The sequence below is a fragment of the Choloepus didactylus genome, chromosome 16 (genome assembly GCF_015220235.1).
Source record: "Choloepus didactylus isolate mChoDid1 chromosome 16, mChoDid1.pri, whole genome shotgun sequence".
Classification (NCBI taxonomy): Eukaryota; Metazoa; Chordata; class Mammalia; order Pilosa; family Megalonychidae; genus Choloepus; species Choloepus didactylus.
This window is the reverse complement of record NC_051322.1, coordinates 10,157,597-10,176,642: the sequence shown is the minus strand read 5'-3', so window position 1 is coordinate 10,176,642 and position 19,046 is coordinate 10,157,597. Positions and strand designations below refer to the sequence as shown.

General features: G+C 42.4%; 1 protein-coding gene across 2 annotated transcripts in view; it reads left to right on the top strand.

Moving 5' to 3' along the window:
- Positions 1-6,395: 6,395 nt before the first annotated feature.
- The window catches only part of SOCS6 (suppressor of cytokine signaling 6), a 60,118-nt gene continuing 47,467 nt past the window's right edge, over positions 6,396-19,046 (top strand). For both annotated transcript variants that reach the window (XR_005212232.1, XM_037806215.1), the window contains exon 1: positions 6,396-6,488. The gene's annotated coding sequence lies outside the window, so the exon portion shown is untranslated. The remainder of the gene's footprint in view (positions 6,489-19,046) is intronic.

Below are 19,046 nucleotides of genomic sequence, written 5' to 3'. Positions count from 1 at the left end.
CATGGAGATTTGCCCCACCCAACTGTGGGTGATGACTCTGATAGGATAATTTCCATGGAGGTGTTGGCCGGCCCATTCAGGGTGAGTCTGAATTAAATTACTGGAGCACTATACAAGATCAGACAGAAGGAGCAAGCTGCTACAGCCAAGAGGGACACTTTGAAGAAAGCACAGGAGCTGCAGATGAGAGACAGTTTGAAGACAGCCGTTGAAAGCAGACTTTTGCTCCAGAGAAGCTGAGAGAGGAAAAACGCCCCAAGAGCAACTAAGAGTGACATTTTTGAGGAGCTGCAGCCTAGAGAGGAACATCCTGGGAGAAAGCCATTTTGAAACCAGAACTTTGGAACAGACGCCAGCCACGTGCCTTCCCAGCTAACAGAGGTTTTCTGGACACCATTGGCCATCCTCCAGTGAAGGTACCCGATTGCTGATGTGTTACCTTGGACACTTTATGGCCTTAAGACTGTAACTGTGTAACCAAATAAACCCCCTTTTATAAAAGCCAATCCATCTCTGGTGTTTTGCATTCCAGCAGCATTAGCAAGCTAGAACAATAGCACATTATTAATACAGATTTTTTTGCTCATCTATTTGTTTAATTACTTTGTGTCAGGTCTTTCCTCCCTTCCCCCATCCCCACTCGATTAACCTCTTTGAGGGCAGGCATCTTGTCTGTCATGTCCCCTACCTGGAACATACGGATGTTCAATAAATATTTCTCGACTATTGAATGGACGAAAGCTGCGATTTTGCTCCATGCATCTAACCCATCTACATGATTGGGTTTCTGCTTTCTTGAATGGGATGTCATTTGTAAGGGACCTAACACAATATTTATAACATACGGGGGGCTCCAAAGGGAAAATCCCCTTCCCAACTTTGACCTACTTTAGTTTCTCTGCTTGGAGTGGAAGCCAGTCCTGAGGCTAGGCAGTTCACTCAGCTGAGTCCAGGACACCCTTCCAGTCTCCCCAACCCTTTCCTGCCAGGAGCTGAGGCTGACAGGTTAATTTCTCTGATCCAGATCTTTTGGTTCCAGCTGCTACTCATTCCTCAAAAGCCTACCACTAAAGCACTAAAATACCTTACACACAGCATCTAATATATTAGCACCCTAGAAAGATCTAACATTCATTCTAGCTGAATAATTTAATTGCATTATAAGCTTTTTTGTTGGGGGGAGTATAATCTGGGAATCAAATGACCTTTTATAACACTGCATTGTTCCTTAGAAACATTGAATTGTAAATATCTAAATCACAAATAAACTTGCTCAGGTAAATAGCAGGACATTTAGATACGAAAAGTTAGAAATGACACAGGAATCAAATAACATGACAATAATATATGATCACAAAGTAATAAACAACTGATGACATCCAAAAGGACTATTGCTCCTAGAGGGTTATTTGGACTTTAAAAAAACCCCAAACCTAAAGGAACAAAGCCCTAAAATAGAATTTTTGTCAATGTCATGGGAGATACAGTATTTTTTTCTGGATTGTTAGGCCTTCCTAAGGCTTTAGAATCACAAGCGTGGGTAGACGTTTACTTTTTCTGTAAGTGCTGATCCTGCTATAAGTTTCTAGCTTTTCAATTCAGTGAGTTTGCAACTCACTGCCTTGCCATAGAGATGAGAACTTTAAGAGCTGGATTCTACCCAGCTTGTAATCTCACTGGGAGAGGATTGAGAGATGGAGTTCAAGGTCACCCTGAGCTGGCCATGGGATTCCTGGCTCTCTGCCCATGGTAGTGAAGAAATACAATATGTTTTTTCATTGTTGGGTTAATAGGGGAGAACCGTAGATACTGTTAGTCTGTACTGTAGGTCAGACTGTCCACATTTCCAGGTGTGGCAAATACCTGTCATCCACTCCTTATGATAATGGAGGCTTGCTAGATTTTTCTCATTAACTCAGTAGGGTTTCCTTACATAGTTTAAGCACTCATGGGAAGCTCTGGATCCTGGGAGTGGAGAGGGTAGGCCAGAGCGAGGTGTTTCCTTTTACTGTCTACAAACAGGAAACTTCGATTTGATATAGAAAATAAGGTAAAGCCAAGCTAGATGTACTAGGACCCTTATCATGTAACAAAAATATTTTGCTGAATTGCTACTTTTGGGAGTAAACGAACAGGTACACGTGTACTTTCTGCAGGTCTTAAAAGTCTTCAGAGCCCGTTGTTCTGGGTGGCAAGCATCATTCTTGTGTCTCCAGCAGGTCCCCACCCAGAGAACCTGGCTGCTCGTTGGAGTAGCACAGACCTTTCTACTCACTGATGATGCTTCGGAAGGCAGGTATTTGTCACTCCCCAAAGTACAAGCAAAACACCCCAATATCCTGAAGTGGATCTTTAAAAGGGTTTTGAAAACCCATTTAACACAGGGCTATTCTCAAATAGATGGGGAGAAGAGTGAAATATCCATATTTATTCATCTTTTACATATAGGGTAAAAATGAATAAGATAAAGAATCTGCATTCAAAAGAAGGGAGAAAGATTATGGTAATTCAGGGTAGAGAGTGAAGTATACTCTAAAAGAGATTGATCCAAGGTGAGGTTCCTAAATAGGAATGCGTCATTTCTGACTGGGTGGATCTGAGGAAACGGTATTTGAAATGAACCTTGACTGATGATGAGTAAGATTTCAAAACCACAGAAACAAGCAGAGGGTAGGGGGTGAGGTGGAAGAAAATTCTAGGCAGACAGAAAAGCACGAGTTAAGGTACAGGGCTGGGACTGCTAGAGGAGTTCTCCAGGTCGGGCTGGCAAAGCATAATATGATGCAGTGAGCTGGGAGGCAGGTTGGGTCCGACTCCCAGAGAGCTTTCTGCCAGGTAACTGAGTCACTATTTTACACTTTTGGTGGAAGGTGGGTGTCTTAATTTGCTAGGCTGCTGTGACAAACACCACACAATAGTTGGCTTAAACAAGAATTTGTTGGCTCGCAGTTTTAGAGGCCAGAAGACCCAAATCAAGGCGTCAGCAAGGCCATGCCTTCTGGAGTTGGCAGCATTCTGGTGATGGCAGTCCGTCAAATGGCCACGTCCTCGGTTTCCTCCTGCGTGGCTTTCTCTGACTCTCTGAGTCTGCGTTTCTTCTGCTTCTGAAGGACTCCAGTAATACAGATTAAGGTCCACTCTGGTTCAGTTGGGCCACATCCAAATAAGATCTTAGAAGAGCCTATTCACAAATGAGTCCACACCGTAACTGATAATCTATCTTCAGAGGGTCCTATTTACAAATGGGTTCATGCCCACAGGAATGCAGATTAAAATTAAGAACACTTCTTTTGTTGGGGTACATGATTCAATCAACCACAGTAGGGTAAACATAGAAATAAACATCTGGACTGGGGTGAATTTAACGTGAAAGGTGGCACTATTAATAATTGTGCCAGGACAACAGATATCATGGCACTGTCCAGGACAAACTGGGGCTTGTGGTTGCCCTAGTCTTTGGGAAAACTCTGCAAAGAGTAGATTTGATTGGCAGGAGGCTGCGGTGAGATCAATCCAGAGAACAGGCACTTGGGGTGGACAGGCTAGGCACACAGTAGAGGGAACTTTGAATGAATGGGGGACAGCAGGTAGACCTCTAAGTCGCAAAGGCAGGAGGCAGCAGAAGGGCTGCTGTGGGAAGGAGAGAGGCAAGTGGTGGGTGTTGGGCTTTGCAGGGACCCAGGGACCCAGAGGGTGCTTTTAGCCCTGGGGTGCACTGGGAACGTCAGGACTGGGTGGGAAGACTGAAAATTGTATCTTGCACGCTTTCCACCTGGTTTTCTCAAGTCTAGGCTCTTTTCTCCTTCTGAGAGAAAGGAGGAAGTATTTCCTGTTAGAAATCAAAGCAGACTTGAAATTGGAAGATCTCAGTTCAGGTCATAGTTCAGCTATGTATGGCCAGTCATTTGATCTTGATCCCAGAATTTCCTCCTCTGTGAAATGAGGGTGTTGGATCTTTATCACCTCTCCTTGTCTGTAAAATGAGGTTGTGGAGGATGATCATAAAGGCCCCTCTGGCTCTACACACTATCACTTTTGGAAGAAGCAGTGGAAATATGCTCCCCTGCCTCTGTTCAGAGTCGGGCTTTTAATAGGAAACTTTGCCATCACTATCTTTTAATAACTATATCATAGCATTTGTGGTTGCAAACAACAGAAATTGGCTTTCTTGAGCAAAACGGATTTATTAGGCTACTGGGGGCTGGCACCAGGAGCAATCTGGTGCAGATCTGACCCTTCTTCTTTCCCCTGGGCTGCCCTCCTCCCCCATGGCTACTCTGTGTTTGCGTCACTTGCTCAACAGTCAAAGTCCCAGGTAATAGTCTGATGAGTGGATCTGAGTCATGGGCACACGTCCTAGCTGTGCTGGGTGTAGATGAGACAAAGACAAGATTTCCCTCACAGGGAGACTGAGCTGCTGATAGAAAGAAGGATTGGATGGTGGACAGCCAGGAAGTATTTGGAATTTGGCCAAGCATGGTAATTTTAATAGTATATTTAGCCACTAGTGTATATCTACACTAAAGTTGCTGCTATATTATGAATATTAACTCTATTATTTTAATTTCGTGGTTAAGAGCTCATTTTCTGCATTTAGAATGACTAAGTCTGAATTCCACATCTGTCCCTTAGGTAGCTGTGTGACTTGGGGAAAGTTATTTACTACTTACATACGAAAAGCCTCTGTTTTCTCATCTGTAAAGTGGGGATGATAATACTGACCTCAGATGATTACTGTTAAAAACTAAAAGAGATAATATATACAAAAGAGTTTAATGCAATGCCTGGCCCATAAAATATACATTACCTGGTAATATTCATTACCGAGCAGGATCAAGTTTTCATGCAGTATCTCACAACCCTTATGTTAGAGTTAATATTAGAACCTACCCACCTTGCTTCTTTTCTAATATTATTTATTACTACCACCAGCCTCTGACCATTCTATTTCAATCTACATTCAGTCGTGCATGCTGATTAGATATTTGAAAGTTTATTTGCACTTAAATCAGGATAATAATAATGGTAGCACTGTATTGACAAATTCAAATAAGAAACAAAGATGTCTGTGGTCAGTCTGGTGAATAACACAACCGATGACATCAACTTTACATATACTGTTTAGTTATGAAAATGGATTGATTCACCTAAAGATCCAAGTTTTCTGTTATTAATCCAGATTTTGTGTTTAGATGAATATTGCACATTGGACATGTAGAGGGATTAAGATCAATTACTTGAAAATTTTTTCTTAAACTAACAGCTTTGTTGAGATAGTATTCAGATATAAATTCACACTTGAATTTAAAAAATTTTTTCCCTAGCTTTATATCTTTGCACTTTTTCTTTTCAAAGGCCCATAATATTCAAGAAACACAACTTTTAAGGTAATAATTCTTAAACTAGATTTTACTGCTTATTTTAAATCACTTTTCATCAAACTAGAAATAAAAATTTTCCTGTTAATTCTCATTGACAAAAATCAAGTTTTCTGTTACTGCTATATATTAGTAGTACAGTCAGCCAATTTCTAAAGAAACGAGGCAAAAAAGATTGATAAGATCTAGTTTAGTTCTCTAAACCTTTGATGGAATCCTAACCATCCAGAAGGGTAATTTCTGGGTGGGGAAAAAAAGTTATGCAACTTTCCATCACACCACCTTGGAAGCCGGCGGCACAAACGATAGTGAAATATAACTTGCATAAAACCCCACTAAAAATGACTACATGGAAAAGTACGTGATTTGAACTAAAAACTAGGTTATTTTTTAAAGCAAATCTTATGAATAAGGTAGAGAAGGTGTGGGAAAGGCGTGCCCACCACGCGCCCGGGTCCGCAGGCGTGCACGGCCGTCTCGGGTCTCCCGGCCAGGTGCGGGGACCTCGCTCTCGCTCTCGCTCTGGGGGGCTCAGCCGCTGGTCGCAGGAGCGGGGGGTGGGGGTGGGAGGACGCCGCAGCCAGTCCGAGGGGCAAGAGGGCAGAAAATGTTCGTTCCTGCTTTGCCTTACCCAAGGCCAACGAAGAGGGGAGGTAAAAAAGGCAGAAGTGGTATCACGGGGGGGCACAGCGCCAGGGTCCGGGGTTGGGGGGCGGCTCAGGGACTGCGGGGGCTCTCCGCCCGCTCCGCCCGGCGCCCCAACCCCCAGCCCGTCTGCTCCAGTCGCCCCTCGCCCGCCGGGGCGCCCTCCGGGGATCCTGCTCGGCCCCCCCGGCCCCCAGCTCCTCGCACCCGCCCCGCCCCCTCGGCCCCTGCCCCTCTCCCCGCCCCCTCTCCCCGCCCCCTGCGCCGCGGGCCCGGGTGGTGGGAGCGGGATCCCCTGCCCCTCTCCGCCGCTCCCCGCTCGGGCCGAGGCGCCTCGGCGCGCCCTCCCGGCGGCAGCGGAGGAGGAGGAGGAGGAAGGAGGCGGGAGGAGGAGTTGCCCGAGAGGAGGGACGAGCGCGGCAGTCGCGCCGGCGCTGGGCGAGGAAGCGGAGCTGCCGCCGCCGGGTGAGCGTCTGCGGATCCCGAGAGGGAGGTCGGCCCCGGGCGCTCCCTTCTGCCTCCCGCTTTCCCGTCCCCGGAAACCGGCCGCGGAGCTCCGTCCTCGCCCCCGGCGGGGTGGGCGGTGGGGGGAGACGCGCCGGGCCGGGCGGCGGCGGAGGGGCCGGGCGGGCCGCCGGGCCTGCGGTGGGCCGGGGGGCGCCGGCCGCGGGGGCCGCGGGGGCGTCCCTGGGAGGGCCGAGGCCTGCGCGGCCGCCGCTTCCGCTGCGCGCCGCTCCCTCCCGGGCCGCGCGCGAGGCCGGGCCGCCGCCTTTGTTGCCCGCCGCCCGCGGGGAGAGGCCGGGGAGAGGCGAGGCCTGGGGCTGGCGGGGCCTGCGCGGCTCCCCCCGCCGCCGCCCCGGGTCCCCGCGGCCCCCGAGGGCCCGGGGCCAGCGCCCTGACGCCCCCGAGGGACGAGGTCCGGCTCGCCGCGGCTCTCAGGCCGCAAAGCGCGGCTCGGCGCGGGCCGGCCCCCTCCGGGTGGGCTTGGGGGCCTTGTACCCGCACGCTCGCCCGCCCCGGCTGGGACCCTGGTTCCTCTGTGAAGGTGCGCCTGGATGTTAAATTTAGTTATCGGCTGTAGGGAGTGAAGGAGGGTCGAATTTAAACTGCCCCTGGGACCGAGGCAGGCCCTGATTTTCAATTTGCTTTAGTAGTTGGCAGTTTTCAGGAACACCATCCTGGCTCATTTATGTGGCAGAAGTATAGAATTTCTCACTGGCAGGTCCTGGCACAAAACTTGGAATGTGTGCAGTAATCTGTATACCCAGTAACATTCAGGCAGAATGCGAAATTCGGGGTTCCCATTCCCACTCTTTCTGACAAGAGCGAGGTGGTCACATGTGGTAGAACTCAAGCTTCCAATAATTAAGTAATTTTGAATTCAGTTCAGCAAACGTTTCTTGAACCTCTGTCTTGGATAAGGCAACATGCTAGAGTGTATGAGGAAGAAGAACTTCATCACAATAATAATGTGAATAAGATGCAAAACGTTTCCTAAATAGGTTTTTAAAAAATTTTACTGTGTTCCTTGGAATGAATACAGATACATTTGTAATGAAACAGAAGTAAACTACCATCTACTCACAGATGAAATATCTGACATGTTCTTACTCAGAGGAGGCAGAAAGTTATCTTGACTTCCTTTTTTTCATTATTATTCATTTTATTGAGATATATATACATACCACGCAGTCATACGAAACAAATCGTACATTTGATTGTTCACAGTACTATTACTTAGTTGTACATTCATTACCAAAATCAATCCCTGACACCCTCATTACCACACACACAAAAATAACCAGAATAATAATTAAGGTGAAAAGGAGCAACTAAAGTAAAAAAGAACACTGGGCGCCCTTGTTTGTTTGTTTGTTTCTTTCCCCCACCTTTCCACTCATCCATCCACAAACTAGACAAACGGGAGTATGATCCCTATGGCCCCTCCCAATCCCACTGTCCCCCCTCATAAGCCACATTTTTATACAATTGATGTTGACTTCTTTTGAACCCAACAACTCCCAAAACATGAAATCCACTTAGGTTACATGAAGGAATTTTAACTAGGATATTTGGTGCCAAGGAGAATTAGTGTTATTTGAAAACATGAATGACATTGTTTATCAAGTTTCATAGATAAAACCCTAAAAAGTAATTTGCGATGTGTTCCCCTGTGCTTGCTAACTTATTCTCCCTTCTGTATCACTTAGCATGGACATAGTGAGTGTCAGAATCCGTGCTACAAGATATGTGGCCTTGACCCTTGGTTTCCAAGGCCCTCTCCCTCATCCTTTTTTGTTGTGTCTGAGGAAACTGTATGATAAGAGTGTCTTTAGAAGAGCTCAGTGTCTGTGGGTCCTCCTTATGGATAAGGAGTTTATGCACCTGACCTTTACCCCTTCTAGGGTTCCACTCAGTATCTCTTTTGAAACACGTTTTCCCCTCTTTTTTTCTCTCTTATTATTGTCTTTCTAAAATGCCTTCTGGATTTCTGGGAAGTACCTGGCCGGCTCCTTTCCTGTTCTTGTAGTGGAAGATGGGACGGCCCTAGGCACTGCCTCCATACCCAAGGACACACCCTCAGGATGTCACCTGGCCACCTGGCATGCAACCTGGGAGGGCGGTGCAGGGGGTTTGGGTGGAGAAGCTGTGCTGTACTGACTGGATTCCCAGGCATTCACATTGCTGTGCTTTGCTCCAGTCTTGCTTTAGAACTGGAAATGTGCTCTTACCACACTCTTTTTAGAAAAGAAAAGGCAAGTATATTCTTAAGGCTGCCTTTTTCTGTAACTTCACTCCTCCGAGAAACCCTAGAATTGTTATCCATTGTGGCCGGTTTTCAGGAAACTTTTGTGCTGCGATAGTATCTTTTATTTTGTTTATAGAAGCACTGTGTGATCTTATTTAATATTCTCTGAAAAAGGGGGAAATATATCCATTTCTGATTTGTGGCAGTTACTGTTATGCTCTTCCGAAAATATGCAGTCATGCGAAAAGGGATGATATACATACATACGTATGTTGAAGTACGAGGTCAAATGCCCTGTATTATGTATAATCCAGCACAACTAATGGGTATGTATATGTGTGTGTGCATGTGCGTGTGTAATTTAAATAACAAGGGTAGGGAGGTAAGTGACCTAGAGCTAAGAAGATCACCTTTTGCTATTTTTCTATTTGTTGTTGCATCTTTTTTAGGAAGTAAAGATTGTCTACTTCAGTTTTCTGTCTTCATCTCTCTCCTCTTCCAATTTTGGAAATGACACATCTTTGATGCCTATGAGCATTTTGTAAAATTATTCTTTTCACAGGGGCGAACTTTCTAATACTAGTATGTGCCGTTAAAAAGGGAAACCTTGTGTGAATACATTGTCAAGATCATAGTAAAAGAGAAACATCAGTGGGACATGCTTGTTTTTGAGTTGTTGAGAGTGAAATTGTCATTAATGTTTTTATGGATAATTTATTGTGCTACTCAGCATGTTGGTTTAGTTGGTGAGTAGTGAAAGGTTTAGGACTGAGGGCATGTTTTACTTTAAACTGACTTTGGGGTCTTTATTGGTGATCCACACAAAAATTAAATTGTACTTTAATAGGAATAATTGCTTTAAGGTGGCTATTGGAAACTAGATTAGGAGGGTATCTCTTGATGTTTTGGGAACAGACATACTCAGATAAAGTCATTTGATATTTCAGTCCCCGCATTACATGTAGAGGGTGTTTTGGAGGTGTTAGATCTGGGGGAAAGAGCATGCTTTTACTAGCTATGTGACCTTGAAAAAGTTTTATACCCCCACTCACAGAGTTATTGTGAGTACGTTTTGTTTAGAATAAAATCCAAGCTCTTTGCCCTAGGCTTCCAGGCTTCTGCCTCATTCTGGAATGTTACTCATTTTTGCCTACTTCTGAACCTCATCTTGAACAGCACTCTGCCTTGAAAAGTTATGCTCTAGCCTTTCTGTTTCTCCACATCCCAAGCTGTGCCCTGCCTCCCACCTCGGACATAGTCCTTCACTTCTCCTATATGTTCTGTTTTTCACTGGCTCCTCCCATGTTTGGTTCACTCTGGGATCTCAGCACAAACACTACCCCTCAGAGAAGCCTTCCCTGACCGCTTCCATGCTCCTGCAGTAGTTCTTTCTTAGCAAGTTGTTTGTTTCCTTCATAACATTTATTAGTGTGTAATTACTTCATTTACTGGTTTCCGGTGTGTCTCCTTTCCTCCTTCGACTCCTTCCAGTGTAAGTTCCATGAGGGAGGACATAGTCTGTGATCTGTCTTCTTTGTATCCCTAACACACCCCACGGGGCCTGACCACTGAGTAGGGACGTGGCATACAGAAAGTGCTTAGCCAGCTTCACCTCTGGCAATAGAAGTTTGTAGCTGTAATATTGTCATCTATACATTAACGACAAAGATGTGTTGTGTTCATCTTAGAGATCTCTTGGGTTTTTGTATTGTTTATTTACCCCTGTCTGAGCTGGCCTGCTCAGCTGATTAAATCATAGTAATAATAAAGCCAGAGTACTTATAAATGCACAGCCCAAGAGAACAGTCTCTGTGTGTGGGGCTGATAGTGATGCCAAAGCCATCATCACATCTGGAAGTTCAGTTATTTATAGTGTGTGGAGAGTAAGCTATGTTAGCTTAGGTGGCTTCTTAGGTAAAAACCTCAGCTATCTGACACTTTCTGACAAGCTCTGTAATCTGCAGAATCAAGCTGGAAGGGAAAACTTGTTTGGAATTAGACAAGCCAAAGGTCTAGAAGACTCAGGGTGCAACTGGTGAAGTCTGTCTCTCATAGGGATTCAGATCTAGGTTTGAAGTTCAGCACTTTGATTTTGGAAGGTTGGTTTTAAAAGAACTCTTTAAATCTTATTTGCCTTATCTATAAAATAATAGTAGTGCCGTCCTCAGAGTTGGTGTGAAAATTAGATGAGATCGTGCATGTAAATTTATTAGGTCAGTGCCTGAAATATAGCAAGTGTTAATGGTAATAATTAGTTCAGAATATACTATCATTAGTTAAAGGGAGTATTCTGATCAATCATCAACATCTATGTAATACTCAGCTTTTCTTGTTAAGGAAGCCAAGTGTGGGAAAAGGATATGAGACCAAAGGGACAAGAAAAATGGAAATAAAGGGGAAATAGAATGGAAGTTTACAGGACTCTCAATGGTGCAAGTGGTTACAAGGTCGGCAGGTGATGGGATTGCTTGGCAGCTGGGTGGTTCTGGGTGGGTGGGAGATCCAGGACCAGGAGGTACCAACCTTTGCCTTCTCTGCAGAGCTCCTGTTAGTTCTAATATTGTTTCATCACTCTGAATAGTCGTCACAGTGAAATATTTTCTTTAAGTTATTAAAAGGGCGTCACATTTGAAGAATATGTTTGGGGAGCAGTGGCAATTTCATTTTCTCTAGTAGCAGTCTCTTAGTAGAGAAGAAAAAGACGAAAAAATCAAACATGTAAAAGAGAAAAAAGAATCTCTCTGAAGGCCTGGGAGACATCAGTGACCCCTAATGGTGTCACATGCCACCCTGAAATTTTCCAGCAGGTAAATTGGGCCATGTCTAGAGGCTTCTGTCTATACACTGCAGTTTAATGACCAACATAAGGTATGTAACATACACAGTGGTGTCTGAAATATCTCTTTAAAGAAGGCAAAAGAATATATGTCTCCAATAGGTAAGATTTCCATCAAAAAAGTTCTGATATTTTAATGTTAATCTTTAGAACACTCTCTGGTCAAGGTGTTTTCACCCAGTGTTCTGATCACCTGTCATTTTGTACTTGTAGTGATTTTTTTGTGGTAGATATTCTGACCATGCCAATAACAAGCTGGATAATTGAAGTAACAGGGGTCAAGGGCCTTGTAAAGTAGGGTGATTTCTCACTTGTAGACTTGATACTTTGTATAATTTTCCTTTTGTGAATTTTTTTTGATGGTTATAATAATGGTGTTTGTTTATTTTGATTTTTAAATGAAATGTCATTCATCCCTCTGACAGTAGTCATTTTTGTCTATCAACAATGCATTTAAAGTTTAAAAAAATAGTAACATATTTAGGGAATAACATTATTACCAAGTATGACGGACTCTGGCAGATGTACCAGTTGGATTGGGGCTTCAGTTGTTTTACACATTTGCAGGATTATTGTGTTTTAGAGATAGGCAGAACCTTGCTTATAGTAGACTAGCTTCTTCTGATACAGGTGATGAGGAAATGGAGACCAAGAGTGATTAAGCAATTTACCTAAAGTCATATACCAGGTTCTGAGCAGATTTAGGAGTGGAATCTAATGTGTGTGACTCTTGTATTACTTTTCAGGGTTGTTCTTTTGCCACTGATGCACAGTGTTTTAATTTAACCCAGGTAGTTGGGGAATTTGGATTTGTATTTTCTTGGCGGATGTGGCAGTTGAGCTGTCTCTGGTGACCCATATTTGATTGGGAAGAGATTATAGAAGGCGGGGCTGGTACCTCATTGGGTGCCAGCATCCGAGATACTCCTTCCTCCGCTTTCCCATAGAGGGGAACCTGTTCCCTGTTGCCCAGTTTACTTCCTTGATTTGAATCCTCCTGGTAACTTCTGAGAAAGGTGATCGGGGAGGTAGTTTCTTTCTTTCTTTTTTGGGGAGGAGATCTTGTATGTGAGAACATGTCTGTGTTCTAAATATTTGGATTATAGTCTGGCTGTGTATAGAATTCTAGGTAAATATTTTAGTCAGGACAGAATAGGTTAACCCTGAAGTCTCGGCGTGTATTAAAGGATTATCTCTGCCTCCCACAAAGCCTGCTGTGGGTCTGGGGTTTTGAAGGCACTGCTCCACTATCTGTTTGCTTTCAGTGTTACTTTTTTAAGTCAGTTTTGATCTTTTACTCAATTATTTGTCAATGATTGTTTTTTCCTCTTTCTGGAAGCTTTTTAGGACTTTTGTGATATCTCTTTTGAGTTCTTAAATTTCACGATGGTGTGCCTGATTATTGTTTTTTCTTCTTTGGATATATCAAGCGTCCCATGGACCCTTTCAATCTGTTAACTTGTGTCCTCAGTTCTGGGAAAAATTTTTTTTAATTACTTTAAAAATGTCTTCTTTTTCATTTTTTTCTTTTTTGTCTTCACCCCCCCCCCCACCTCCTTTCTGAAGCCTCTCTTAGTTGGATGTTGGACCTCCTGGATTGATCTATTAATTTTCTTAGCTTTTCTTTCAGAATTCCATTTTTTTGTCTTATGTTTTTCGAAAATGTCCTAACTTTGTCTTCCATTGACTTTTTAATTTTGGCTATTGGACTTTTTGTTCTCTGGCTGTTCTTTGCCTCCCTTTCTGTGCCTTTTTAAAATAAAAAGTATATTCATTTCATTAATCAGTTCTTCATAAGCCAGCTACGTTAACAGTTTTAAATGATTCAATTGATGGACATTTGTTTCACATTCAGTTTAATAGGAATCCATGGAACACAGAGGATACATCTTATGGTAAAAGATGCTTAGAAATGCCCACTTAAATGTCATTCTCAGTAGGCTAAACTTCTAAGTCTCTGTGCATATTTTTATTGTTTTCATATGAGCAGATCCTTTTAGAGCTGAATGTTATTTTGAGTTCCACCGCAGTACTTTATATGGGAAAACAGACCCAGAGAGTAAGGAGATAATATTCAGTGTCACACAGCAAGTTCATCTTAGCGCTAACTCATATTTTTGTCAGTAGCCCTCAAAGATGTTTTCTGGGAATGCATCACTTCTGGGAGTGAAAATTTATTAGAGCTTTTCTGTAGTTATAAATTTATCCTCAACTTACTCTCTTAACTTCGTAATCTTTAAATTTTTTACCCACCTTTCTGGCCATGTAGATCTTCAGATTACTTTTTTAAAGTAGAGCTTATTGTGCTAAGATCTATAGGTCCTGAAAGAAGTCAGAGCATTTTTATTCATTTGTTTTTATTTGCCTGTATGATTCAAGTATTGGGAAAGGACTGAGATTTTACCCCACCTGCAAGCTACCAATTTAGTCTGCCACAGTTCCATGGATGCTGGCAGAAGACATGAGACTCCTGGGTCAGGGATGAAGAACTTTATTATTCAGGGCAGTAGCTGTAGCCAGAGGGTCAGGGTTTGTCTAGTTTCCTGAGCCCCAGTTCCCACAGCTGAGGCAGAGAGGGCGAGGTGACACCTACACACTCAGGGTTGCATGGAGAAGAGGAACCTCTAGCTTAGAGAACCTGAATCTTTTATAATGGGTACTGAGCCTTCCTGGCTGACCTTTGCCCCCGGGGGAAATATTTATCTTTATTATACTGAATAGTAAACAGACTTGTTCTTTGCTCCAGGAAGAAGAGCCTATCTCTGTCATCTAAGGCAGTTTGGTCTGCAAACATCCTTGAAAAGATAGTCTAGTCTAGAACAAAGTCCTTCTGTGCCTTTGCAAGATAGGCAGAACTACAAGAGACCAGTGGGAAAGTTTTTCCCAACAGTAAGTTTTCAGAAGTTATAGTATTTTCTGAACTTTTTGGCTTCTTTGGGAAAAAATCTATAGCTTCCACTCCTGCTTTATGTTCAGTAGGAAATTTTTTGATTAAATCTAATTGTTTTAGTTTCCTAGGCTGCTCAAAGCAGAAACCATAAAATGGTTTCTGTTTAAACAATGGGAATTTATTAGCTTACAGGCATGCAGTTTTGAGGCCATGAAAATGTCCAAATCAAGGCATCTTCAAGGCATCATCAAGGCGATGCTTTCTTCCCGAAGACTGGCTGCTGGTGATCCTTGGCTCCTTCTGCCACAAGGCCAGGCACATGAGGGCATCTGCCATTCTCTTCCTTCTCTTTCGAGTCTCATTGCTTTCAGCTTCTTGCTTCCGTGACTTTCCTTTTCTCTCTCTCTCTCTGTATTCATTTTGTTTTTAAAGAACTGAGGTAAGAGGATTAAGACTCATCCTGAATGAGGTGGGTCATACCTTAACTGAAGCAGCCTCATCAAAAGAGCCTACTTCCAATGGGTCCCATATCCACAGGAATGGATTAAATCAATTTACGAGCATCTCTTTCTGAGGTACAAACAGCTTCAAACCACCACACTAATTAGCCATCCTAGTTCCTGAGGCATTTCTGGGCCATGAGTTTAGACAGAAACAGAGATAGCAGGGTTTTAATTCATTTAATACTTATCTGCTGTGCACCTGCCCTGGGCCAGGCCCTGTTCTAAACAAAACAAGCAAAAAATCCTTGCCTTTGTAGAACATACATTCTGTAGATGATGTGAGTATTTTGTGGGTGAGAGGGGAAACAGGGAACAATAGAACTAATAATTAAATAACAGAACACGTGTGTTAGAAGGTAATAAGTATTGATGTTGGAGTGGGAAAGTAAGTAGAATAAAGGAGGCTTGGAAGTGCCAGGTGGTTGTTGCAATTTTAAATTGGGTATTCAGGGTAGACCTCATTGAGAACCTGACATTTGATGAAGACTTAGGGGGAGAAAGTTACCCACTGGCAGAAGAAATAGCCAGTGCAAACCCGAAGATAGGAGTATGCCTGGTGACTTAGAGGACTGGCAGAGAGGCCAGGGTGGCTGGCGGGAAGTGAATGAGGAGGGGCAGATTGATAGGAGATAGGTTTAGAGTGGTAGTGGGGACTTGGATTATGAATCATTATGAGGATTTTAATGTTTATTCTATCCAAAATGGGGAACCACTGGAGGATTTTGAGCAAAGGATTGACCTAATCTGGCTTATTTTTAAAGGATGAATATGGCTGCCATATTGAGAACAGACTGTAGGGGACCAAAGGAGAAAGCAAGGAAACTGATTAGGGCAGGTGAGAGCGCGGTGATTTAGACCAGTTGGTGTGGTGGTAAAAAGTGTTGGCATCTGCATATGTTTTGAAGGTAACAGCAGTCGGGATCTTGTTACATTTCATGTGGTGTGTGAGATAAAGGGAGGACCCAAGGATGATTCCAGAGGTTTTAAGCTTAGCAACTGGAAGAATGGAGTAGCCATAAACAGAAGTAGGAAAGACTGCAAGTAGAGCTGGTCTGGGGAGTGGGGAGGGAAGGTTCAGTTAAGTTTCAGATATCTATAAGGCATCTAAATGGGAGTGTCAGGAAGGGTGTTCAGAGTTAGCTAGTCTAATATTAGAGAGAGACAAATTTGGGAGTAGATGGCTTATAGATGACTATTTAAACCCTTGAGAATGGATGAAATCACTGAAGGGCTTACATGTAGATGGAGAAAAGATGATCAGAATCTGAGTGCTGGGGTTTTCCAGCATGAAGAGGTGGGAGAGAGGAGGAGGAACTAGTAAAGGAGACTGAGAAGGAGCCACCATGACAGTGTGGTGTCTTGAAGCAAAATGGTAAAATTATATCAAGGCAAAAGGAGTGATCAACTATGACTGCTGCTAGTAGAGCTTATGGACTGAGAAGTGATACTGGGTTTGCAAATGAAATCACTGGCGACCTTGACAATTGCAGTTTCTGTGGAATGGTGGAGAATGTCTCTGGTGTGGGCTGAAGAGAAAATGGGAGAAGAGAAATAGGAGCTCTTGAGTATACATAATTCTCACAGGTGTTTTTCTGCATCAGATTAGAGAGACGTGACCATAGAGGCCAAAACAAGCTTGTTGATATATATGTGAGAGAATATTTTTGGAAATGATCCAATAGAAGGGAGAAATGGGAGGGAGAGAAAGGAGATTAAGTGCACAGGTGGAGGGGAGCCTTTAGAAAGGTGACTGGGTGGCTCATCTGTATGGTAACAGGATGGAGGTACATATGGAAACAGACGTTGCTAAGTGGGTGGAAGTGGTGGTGCAAGTTGGTGTCCAATGTCCTTAATTTTTAAAGTGAAATAGGAAGCTGGGCCAACAACTGAGTTTGAAGATAGTGGAGTAAACCTTAGAGGTGCGAGGAAGGGAGCAAGAAGGTGTAAAATGGTCAGCCAAGAAAGTGAGAGGGTGAGTGGGCCAGGGAATGTAGTTTGATTTCCAGGCAGCATCAAGAATCTACCTGAAGTTCATGGTCATGAATGTGAAAGTGAGACAAAGCAGAGAGGATCCGTTTTTCTTTAGCCACATTCATACGAATAGCTGCAGGCGTGGGGCAGGCAGAGAGTTTAATTTAACCAGTGTTGTAGTTTTGCCAAGAGAGTTTTTCTGAGGGAGAGTGGGGTGAGAGAATAGGGGGTATTTACGAGGGAGTGTTTGTAATGGTTAATCATGGAATATAAGCTGAGTAAAGAGGGAGAGAAGAGAGTCACTGAAAAGCTGATAGGTTTACCAATCTTTTGTCATTTAGACTTTGGATATTCAAGGCCAATTTTTTTTTGCCAATGTGAAAATTTTACCATTTGCAGAAATTTGTGCGGTTTTTTTAGGAGAAGGGTGAGGCTGTTTGGGTTCTAATAAGGTAAATGTAGAACGATATTCTTATTTGTTGATACACTTTTTTTGGTTGGCAGTGATGGTAAAAAACTGAAGGACAAGAAAAGCCCTTGCATTTTGCATTAACAAGATGAATTAACTCAGCCATTCCCTTTTAAAAAGTAATTTAAGAACAAACAAGTTCACAGACATTATTCTTATAAAAACACTGTGCTTTCATTATAGAATATTTAAAAAAACAAAACAATTTTGAAAATAGCATTTACAAAGAATTCCATGATCCACTTAACAGTTCTGCTATATTTCTTTCTGGTCTGTTTTTCTTCCCTATTCTTTGAGGCCATACTTTACATATAATTTTGTTTCCTGTGTTTTTGCACTTAACAAATGAACAATATGAACTTTCCCCCCATGTTATTTATAACTCTATATAAATATCAATTTTAGTGTTCTCTAAAGTTTCATTGTGTTGATGTGCCAGACAGAATTTTGTTTACACTTCTCATACTGTTGGATGTTAGGTCGATTCTGATTATTTTAAAAAATTATTTTTTATCTTAAATTTTGGTGCATGGAACATAGTTATGCTTTGGTTTCATATTATTTCTTTAAGATTTGTAAAATTAGCATTATTGGTTCAGAGTATGAGCATTTTTAAGAGACTTGCATAATGCCAAGTTATGTTTTAGAACTGTTTAAGAAACTTGGAAACATTGAATCTTCATCATTTAAAAAAATCTTTGCTTATTTGACCCGTGAAAAATATTATTATTTTAATTTGCATGTCTTTGATTCTTAGGAGTGTCAGTATTTTTTCTTTTTAATAAGTGGTGTTGTGGCAGTTGGTTATTCATAGGGAAAGAATGCAAATTAATCCCTGCCTCACCCATAAATCAGTGCTAGATTGATTAATCAAGGACCTAAATGTAAAAAAGCAAAATTTTAATACTTGTAGAGGAAAATACAGAAGAATATATTTATACAGAGACTACTATTCTTTTCCATTGATCTTTATGCCAGTACCATGCTGTCTTAGTCACTGTAGCTTTTTAGTCACTTTTGAAATTGGGTGTTGTGAGTCCTCTTTGTCCCCCCCCCCTTCAAAAAAATTGCATTCCTTTGCATTTCTTTATAAATTTTAGGAATGGATTGTCAATTTGTACAAAAAAGCCAAATGCCATTTTGATAGAGATTATGATGAGTCTATAGACCAAATTTGGGAGAAATGCCATATTAATAACATTGTCTTCCAATTTATGAGCATGGAATGACTCTCCAATTATTTAGATCTTATTTAGTTTCTCTTGGCAATGTATACGAATTTTGTGCTTCTTTGCTTTCTCTTGTGCTTCTTTTTGTTAATTTTAGTCCTAGGTGTTTTATTCTTTTTGATACTTTTGCGAGTGGAATTGTTTCCTAACAGTTTTGAAGCTTGTAAGTTTTCTTCTTGAGTTGCTCAGATTTTTCCATATATATAGGATCATGTCATCTGTGAATAAAGATTGTTTTATTTCTTTCTTTCTGATCTGGATGCTTTTTTCCTTTTTCACTGGCTCAAATCTTTATAGTACAGTGTTTTGTAGAGGTGGTGAGAGCGGACATCCTTGTCTTGTTCCCAGTCTTAGGTGGAAAGCATTGCTGCCCTTA